The sequence below is a fragment of the Vicia villosa genome, linkage group LG1 (genome assembly GCF_029867415.1).
Source record: "Vicia villosa cultivar HV-30 ecotype Madison, WI linkage group LG1, Vvil1.0, whole genome shotgun sequence".
Lineage (NCBI taxonomy): Eukaryota > Viridiplantae > Streptophyta > Magnoliopsida > Fabales > Fabaceae > Vicia > Vicia villosa.
In genome coordinates, this window is record NC_081180.1 from 155,765,739 (window position 1) to 155,775,032 (window position 9,294).

A 9,294-nucleotide genomic window follows, 5' to 3' on the forward strand; every position below is an offset into this window, starting at 1 on the left:
AAATACCAATGTAAGGTAACAGTATAACTTTTACCTTATAAACACTACTCTGTTAATTAAATAATTTATTTATCTTTTGCCTGAGTTTGTTGATCGATTTCTCTCTATTTTATATATTAAACAATCAATATCAACTAAGTATATTCATATATAATATATTCACAATCAAAATCAAATAAGTATTTTATAAAAAAAAATTAAGATAAAATATTATAAAAGAATTGTCCAGTTTGGTTCCACTACATTCTATTTTAAATTATATATTAAATATATTTGTAAACCTATAAAGTTTATTATTTTACTTACTATAAAAATTTAATCAAACTTTAATTTATCCTCACCACATTACACATCTTTATCAAAGAAACAATACATCAAAATTCAGCAATGCTTTTATTCCTATGCATATGTATTGAGAAGAAGACCAAGTGTGACTGGAGCAAGAACAACCTGTAAAAGAATTTCAAATTAAATTGTCATTAATTAAAATTCAGGTTAGTGTTGTCAATTGCATAAAACAATGATATGTACAAATTTCACTAACAATTCATGTTAAAAATTGTATCATTGTGTTTGTAATTTAAATGTTTTATAGGTATCTCCAAAAGTATTACAATTACAACCCTATTTAGTTGTGTTATCACTGACTCTTACTTAAATCTGGATATGCTCTGATATAAATTTTTTTCTGCAAATACATAATCGGGATTAAGTCACATACCTGGAGAATTGATAAACCCTGCAAAAATAAATTTTTATGAAAGAGATTTGTGAGAAAGAAATTTGATAATTTATTTCAAATATTAAATGTCAAAAAGTACTCTGTAGAAATATTCAGATAACACACCATATCAGCTTAATTTAATTTTTCTGACTGCCCTGTGATATCCTAGTCAATGTTACTGTTAGCTTGAACTTTCCATGTGTATGACTTTCAATTTCTGCAAGTTTCACAGCAACTTTAGGAGATAGTGATAAGAGGTTACCAAATGCAATAAAAAGTATATGTAAATACAATAAAAAAAGGTTCATATCATAGAATCGTGTTCTCAACATTAAAAACTATTCATATGTTGCAACAATAAAAAAAATCAGTTCAACACCATTGAAATTAAAAGTATAAATATTTAATAATGTATAACCCAAATTATTTCTACTATGCACCACTGCTGCCTCATACATCAAAGGAGAAAACCTGCAAAGTCAAAAACACAAAAGTTGAGCAAAGTGAAATCTAAAAGAAGAAGATGGTGAAATCTGTAAAACACAAAAGGCGAAGAATCAAAAATCGCAACATCATAGTTTCAATATTAGTCACGGTTTGATTTCAGATCTGGTGGTTTCGATTTCAGATCCGCCTGGAGGCCGTTTCATATCACAGTAAAACAACCTGGAAAAAAACATTTAATAGATCTGAAAAAGAAGAAGAACATCTATTGGTGAAACAACACAAAAAAAAACTATGAAATCAACAAAACCATGAAGAAGAACATATATTGATGAAACAACAAACAAATACCTTCTTTGATTTCATAGATTCAAAACATCACTTGTCTTTCTCATAGATCTAAAAAAACCACTGATTTCACAAAGAAAAGAGAAAAATAATTTTGTGATGTTTGATAGAAGAGAGAAAAGAGTAGTACTGAAAGAAGAGAGAGTTGTTGAGGAAGAAAGGCAATGTGATAAAAGAGTGAACAGTAAAAGCATTGGAAACATATATTTTGGAGTAGCTTAGGTTAGTTTGTGTTTTTCATGATACTTTGGTTCAACTGCAACGAAACTGAACTTATATAATATATAAATATTGGTTATTAGCTTATTTTCTTGCAAATCATGTTTGTAATGTAACCAAAATCAAGTAATTGACTGACATTTAGTTGAATTGGACTCAAATTGTCCTCAAAATTGTGTGGCACCAAATAAATAAAGGGTAAAATTGTATAATCCAGAACAATTTCCTTTCTTATATTATAGATGGCAAATTTTTTTCTGTTTAGACTACAAATTTTCATGGTTTGTTGATGATGATCAGTTGGTGGTGGTTCGGGTGTGAGCCATTTGAAATGAAGTTTGGATGGTAAGAAAGTTTGTATAAACAGAATGTGAGAGGACTACCTATTGTGTTGCTTCAGTAATAATGTTTATTTACTACACTTTTAGTCCCACATCGTTTGTTGAATAAACATAATAAGTGTTTATATAACAACCAAACATATAATGTTATGGATTAGAAACAATGTGAGAGTAAGTGGACCACTGGGCAACTAATGGACAATATTGGGCTTAGACCCAAATATATTATTTTGTTAATTTAAAAAAATAATTTCTAAAAAGTATTAATAAAAATTATTTAAGAAAACGTAAAATAAATAAATAATACAAAAAAGTAAATAAAATAAAAAAATCAAATAAAAAATTAAATAAATTACACGTGGCTGTTAGAAATTAAATAAAAAATAAAATAAAAATCCAACTGGACTGCCTAGTCATTAAAAAATGGAATCTAGGCTGCACAGGGGCTATATCCACATAATCTGGAAATTATGAGGGTGGTTTTAAAAAAAAAAGTTTTTACATGGGCTTAAATCGAATCTCGCTAATATTACAGGGGGGTTTTATATATTTAACCCTTTTTTAATTTAAAAACTTATATAACTAAAACCAACATTTTAACTTGTTAAATTAATCCATTAGTTAAATTCTATATATGTAAGATAAATATTAAAAAATAAGATACCCCTAAATAAGCTCTAATTCAATGGGCCTAAGAAATATTTTAACGACTCACATCCCTATTTTGCATACATCCTTTGGAGATTTTTTTAAAAAAAATGGGCTTAACAATTACAATGTTAAGCCCAATAAAACCCTTATTTTTTTTATACACCTCCAATAAGTTTAATATAAAAACAAACAATAATAATAATAGTAATAATAATAATAATAATAATAGCATACCAAATAATATAGGGTAAATTTTGGGGTATGACACATGCTTGTAGTGGGTTTCTCAAACACAGCTTGTTGCTCTTCTATAACTCCATTACCCATTACATAATAGCATAGAGGCTTTTGGTCGCTAGCCTCTTAAGTTATTGACTAATCTTCAGCTTTTGAGACTTCAGATACACGGTCATATTCCATAGGTAACACAAACACAATGTTACAATGGATGATCAAGTCGTCTTCTAAAATATCCTCGAAATTGCAAATAGGGTAAATTTTGGGATATGACTGAAGGATAGAAAAACACTTAGAAAGGGGGGGTTTGAATAAGTGTAGCTTTAAAAACTTGACAGATAAAAATAAATTGCACAGTTATTTTTATCCTGGTTCGTTGTTAACTAAACTACTCCAGTCCACCCCCGCAGAGATGATTTACCTCAACTGAGGATTTAATCCACTAATCGCACGAATTACAATGGTTCTCCACTTAGTCAGCAACTAAGTCTTCCAGAGTCTTCTGATCACACACTGATCACTCCAGGAACAACTGCTTAGATACCCTCTAAGACTTTTCTAGAGTATACAGATCCACACGATCACTCTAGTTACAACCTGCTTAGATAACTTCTAAGACTTCCTAGAGTATTCTGATCCACACGATCACTCTAGTTCCTTACAACTTAATGTAATCAATTCTAAGAGTATTACAATTGCTTCTTCAAAGCTATAATCACAAACTGTGATATTTCTCTTAACGTTTAAGCTTAATCTCACTAATATATTACAACAGCAATGTAGTGAGCTTTGATGAAGATGAAGATTCTGAGCTTTTAATTTGAACAGAGTTTCAGCAAGTTAATAGGCGTTGTTTTGTTCAGGATCGTTTTTGTTAACCTTGCTTCTCATCAGAACTTCATATTTATAGGCGTTGGAGAAGATGACCGTTGAGTGCATTTAATGCTTTGCGTGTTCCGTACAGCATCGCATTTAATGTTATACGCTTTTGTCAACTACCTCGAGCCTTGTTCACGCTGTGTCTACTGACGTAGCCTTTAGTAGCTTTTAACGTTCCTTTTGTCAGTCAGCGTAGCTTGCTACTTGTACTTTCTTCTGATCTGATGTTTGTGAATACAACGTTTGAATATCATCAGAGTCAAACAGCTTGGTGCAAAGCATCTTCTGATCTTCTGACCTTGAAGTGCTTCTGAGCGTGATACCATCAGAACTTCAGTGCTTCTGTTCTCTTGTTCTTCTGATGCTTCCATAGACCCATGTTCTGATTCTGCTTCGACCATCTTCTGATGTCTTGCCAGACCATGTTCTGATGTTGCATGCTGAACCCTTTGAGACAAAGCTTCTGAGCGCTGAATTATGCATACTCTTTATATATTTCCTGAAAGGGAATTGCATTGGATTAGAGTACCATATAATCTTAAGCAAAATTCATATTATTGTTATCATCAAAACTAAGATAATTGATCAGAACAAATCTTGTTCTAACAATCTCCCCCTTTTTGATGATGACAAAAACATATATAAATGATATGAATTTGCGATCAGAAAGAGCAGACGGCAAAAGACAAATTACACAGCTATAGCATAAGCATATGAATATGTCTCCCCCTGAGATTAACAATCTCCCCCTGAGATAAATAATCTCCCCCTGAAATAAATACTCGAAGAACTTTAATAAAAGACTTCCCTGATTATTTCGGTAGAGACGATCATATAAGCTTCTGTCTTCAGAGAATTCATAGCTTCTGACTTCTGCTTCCATTGGACAGCTTCAGAACTAGAATTTCCTTAGATCCCTAGAACACTCACAGCTTCTGATTCCTGCTTCCATCTAGGACAACTTCAGAACTTGAATTTCTTTGATCTTCTGAACATTCACAGCTTCTGATTTCTGCTTCCATCTAGGACAGCTTCAGAACTTGAATTTCTTTGATCTTCAGAACATTCACAGCTTCTGATTTCTGCTTCCATCTAGGACAGCTTCAGAACTTGAGTTTTCTGGATCTTTAGAACATTCACAGCTTCTGATTTCTGCTTCCCTCGGATAGCTTCAGAGCTTTGAATTTCTACCAACATCACTTCATGCTAGATTTGTATCAGAACATTGTTGAATGTACCAGAGCATCATCAGAGCATCTCTACATCCTGAAATGTTACAGAACAAAAACTAAACGACAAAAGTCAGCATGAACGAGTCAGAACATAAAATGTATATTAGAACACATGATATGTATCAGAGCCATATAGGCTAAAATAATGTATCAGAGCAAATAGAAGTTTGTCAAAGCAAATAGACAAATATGGATTAAATTCTATTTTCAGTGCTTCTGATTTCTGAAGCTTGATAGCACTCAGCTTGCTTCAGTTTCCATGAGCTTATTCTTTTTACAGAATAACACTTCTTATGGTTTTGCTTCTTGTGTTTGCTTTGAAGATTTTCTTCCCTTCTTTATACCTGCAAAACACTTAAACCATATAGAACTTGCAGTTCTTGTTAGTAAATGTATGGGAGCTTTACCCAGCAACTGATAGATTAATCAAATCATTTATCATTTATCTTCTCCCCCTTTTTGTCATAACATCAAAAAGAATATTTCAAAAGATTCAGATGAATAAAACGACAAATAAAATCACTGGAATGTAAAACAAGGAAACTTTTCATAGATAGACAAAAGACAAATTACAAGAGAGGAATGCAGAGAGATAGAGAAAGAGAACACAGATAGAGTGTAAAAAAGAGAACATATATGAGGGAAGGAGAAGCGTTTGAAGAGTATTTAAAAGAGAATAAAATGAAACGAATGATGAATAGCATTTAATGTTACGTGACATGAGGAGAGATAATAAAGACAAATGAGGTGACTAGCACAGTTACCTATGGTCGGCGTCCCTTCAACTGCACGCGCGCTTATCCATGAATAGTAACAACAGGTTTACCATCCCGAGATAAAACGTTACAGCTGTTTTGCTTTAAAAGAGGTTCTGAATCAACTTAGACAATGAAACGTTAGTAATAACCGAATCATAATTTCTAAAAGATTTCAATCAGAACTTCTGATTTAAAAAAAATTTCATTTCAGAAGATAGTCATACATAAGAACTTCTCATCTTCTCATTCTGGGCATAAATCCATACTGATGTTCTTCAGAATGAACTTAAACCTATCTTCAGCCAGGGGTTTTGTAAAGATATCAGCCCATTGATGGTCTATATCCACAAAGTTTAAAGATATAACACCCTTCTGAACATAGTCCCTTATGAAATGATGTTTAATCTCAATATGTTTAGCCTTTGAATGAAGAATAGGATTCTTAGATAAACATATAGCAGAAGTATTATCACAGAATATAGGAATGTTACTCTCATATATCTGATAATCTTCTAACTGACTCTTCATCCAGAGCATCTGTGTACTACAACCAGCAGCAGCGACATATTCTGCTTCTGTTGTTGATAGAGCAATAGTTGCTTGCTTCTTGCTATACCAAGAGATCAAATGACTTCCAAGAAATTGGCAACTTCCTGAAGTACTTTTTCTTTCAATTCTGTCTCCAGCATAGTCAGCATCGCAGAATCCTACTAAGTTGTATTCTTTAGATTTTCTGTAAACTAAGCCAACATTAGTAGTACCTTTCAGATACCTTAGAATTCTCTTAACAGCAGTCAAATGAGATTCTCTAGGATCTGATTGGAATCTAGCACACAAACAAACACTGAACAGAATGTCAGGTCTAGAAGCAGTCAAATATAGAAGAGATCCAATCATACCTCTGTATAACTTCTGATCTACCTTCTTACTTACCTCATCCTTACCTAGGATGCATGTTGGATGCATAGGAGTTTTGGCTTCTTTGCAGTCTAGAAGATTAAACTTCTTCAGAAGTTCCTTCACATACTTGGTTTGGTGAACATACGTTCCTTCTGATGTTTGATTTATTTGTATTCCAAGGAAATACTTGAGTTCTCCCATCATGCTCATTTCAAACTCAGCCTGCATAGACTCAGCAAACTCCTTTCCAAGTGTAGCATTAGATGTTCCAAAAATAATATCATCTACATATATTTGACAAATTAAAATATCCCTTTTAAAGGTTTTACAAAAGAGAGTAGTGTCCACTTTTCCTCTAGTGAAACCATTATCCAGAAGGAAAGAACTTAAGCGTTCATACCAAGCTCTGGGAGCCTGTTTCAATCCATACAATGATTTCTTTAGTTTAAAAACATGATTAGGAGACAGAGAGTCTTCAAAACCAGGAGGTTGATGGACATAAACTTCTTCATCTATATAACCATTTAAGAAGGCACTCTTAACATCCATCTGATAGAGAGTGATGTTATGTTGAGTGGCAAATGAAATTAATAGACGAATAGATTCTAACCTGGCCACTGGTGCAAAGGTTTCTGTATAGTCAATCCCTTCTTGCTGACTATAACCCTGAGCCACCAGTCTGGCTTTGTTCCTTACCACTTCACCTTTCTCACTGAGCTTGTTTCTGAAGACCCATTTTGTGCCGATTATATTGAATCCATCTGGTCTAGGAACAAGATCCCAAACATCATTCCTTGTAAACTGATTTAGTTCTTCTTGCATAGCAATTATCCAGTCTGGATCTTCTAGAGCATGATCAACAGAAGTTGGCTCGATCAAAGACACAAGACCTAATTGACAGTCTGCATTGTTCTTAAGGAATGCTCTTGTTCTGATTGGATCATCCTTCTTTCCAAGAATGACATCTTCTGAATGACCAGAGATGAGTCTGGATGATCTTCTGACAGATGGTTCTTCAGAAATGCTTAGATTCTCCAGAGAAGCTGATGCTTGATCTTCAGATTCTTTGCTTCTGAGAAGCTCTGCTTCTGATGCGTTGCTTCTTGGCTCAGCAACTTCTGATATATCAATATCCCAATCTGCAAAATTATCAAACTGCTTTGGTTTTTCAGAACCAAGCTTATCATCAAACCTGATATTGATTGATTCTTCTACAATCAATGTTTCAGTATTGTATACTCTGTAGCCTTTTGAGCGTTCAGAATATCCAAGAAGGAAACATTTTTGTGCTTTGGAATCAAACTTACCAAGATGATCTTTAGTGTTCAGAATAAAGCATACACATCCAAAAGGATGGAAATATGAAATGTTGGGCTTTTTATTCTTCCACAATTCATAAGGAGTCTTATTTAGAATAGGTCTGATAGAGATTCTATTCTGAATATAGCATGCTTTTTATTTTCACCAAACTGCAGCCTTCCATCTTTCAATGCTTTTTGCACTAAATCCCTGAAAAGAACACATTGAGAAGTATTATGACTCAAAAAATTATGATATTTGCAAAGACCTCGTTTTTGTTTCTGCTATAATGGCGGATTTTTAAGGCCCAGAGGCACTACAATATTCCCATCTGAAACTAAAACATCAAATATTTCATCACATTAAGTAATATCAAACGTGTAAGTCTTAGTAGCGAATTTATCATTTTTTAGTTCTTCAATGCTTTTTTCCTTTTGATGGTTTCAGCACTTACATGCGTACCGAAGACCAGGCTTTAACTCAACTACATTGACCTCTCCTGTATCCACGTACTCGTCGACCCATTCCAAAGGGTACTCATCATTGTAAACATAAGCAATTTTCTCTCTTTTATGGCTCTTTGCTGCCCTAATTTTGTCTGTCTTTAAGCGTTCGACTTGTCGAACCCTATCCTCCTGCTAGGCCATATCCCTAAGGTATTGAGTGTCTAATTTCTTCCTAATGGAATAATCTAACCCCCAAGTGGCCATTTCGACTAACTCATGCTCGGGAACCCTGGTAAACCACCTGGCTTTCAGCAACCTGAACCTATTCAAATAATCATCCATGGATTCAAACGATTTTCTCTTAACTAGAGATAACTCTTTCAGACTTATCTTAGATTGTCCCATATAAAATTTCTCATGAACACACATTCTAATTTTTCACAACTCCTCACAAAATTTGGAGCTAACGTGGTAAACCAAGTAAAAGCATTCTTGGTCAGTGAACTACGAAAATATCTCATTTTTAAACCCTCGTCGTTGGTTATGTCGCCAGCTTCGATCTCGTACCTAGCTATGTGTTCGACAATAGACTCATTGGTCTCCCCTGCAAACTTAGTGAATTTTGGTACTTTAAAACCTTTGGAAATTTCCACCTGTCAAGTATAATCAGGCAACGTAGGCCAACATTAAGCCCACCACGAGTCAAGACATCTTCGACTACATTTGTTATGTTATTACGACCTAACATATTGTTGGCATTTCTAAGTATGTGATCTTCATCTTGATACTTCCTAACCACTACCATCCTGGGATCAT

At 33.6% G+C, this 9,294-nt stretch overlaps 1 long non-coding RNA gene across 2 annotated transcripts; it reads right to left on the reverse strand.

Annotated features, from left to right (window-relative positions):
- Positions 1 to 229: 229 nt before the first annotated feature.
- LOC131619415 (uncharacterized) lies at positions 230 to 1,791 on the reverse strand. 2 transcript variants are annotated; one of them, XR_009288948.1, is made up of 5 exons: positions 1,520 to 1,791; positions 1,143 to 1,390; positions 848 to 941; positions 722 to 739; positions 230 to 450 (listed from the first exon to the last, which is right to left on the reverse strand). It is a non-coding gene; the product is annotated as an uncharacterized LOC131619415 (long non-coding RNA). The 2 variants fall into 2 exon arrangements; XR_009288947.1 differs by having other exon boundaries at positions 1,143 to 1,413.
- Between the last annotated feature and the right edge of the window lie 7,503 nt (positions 1,792 to 9,294).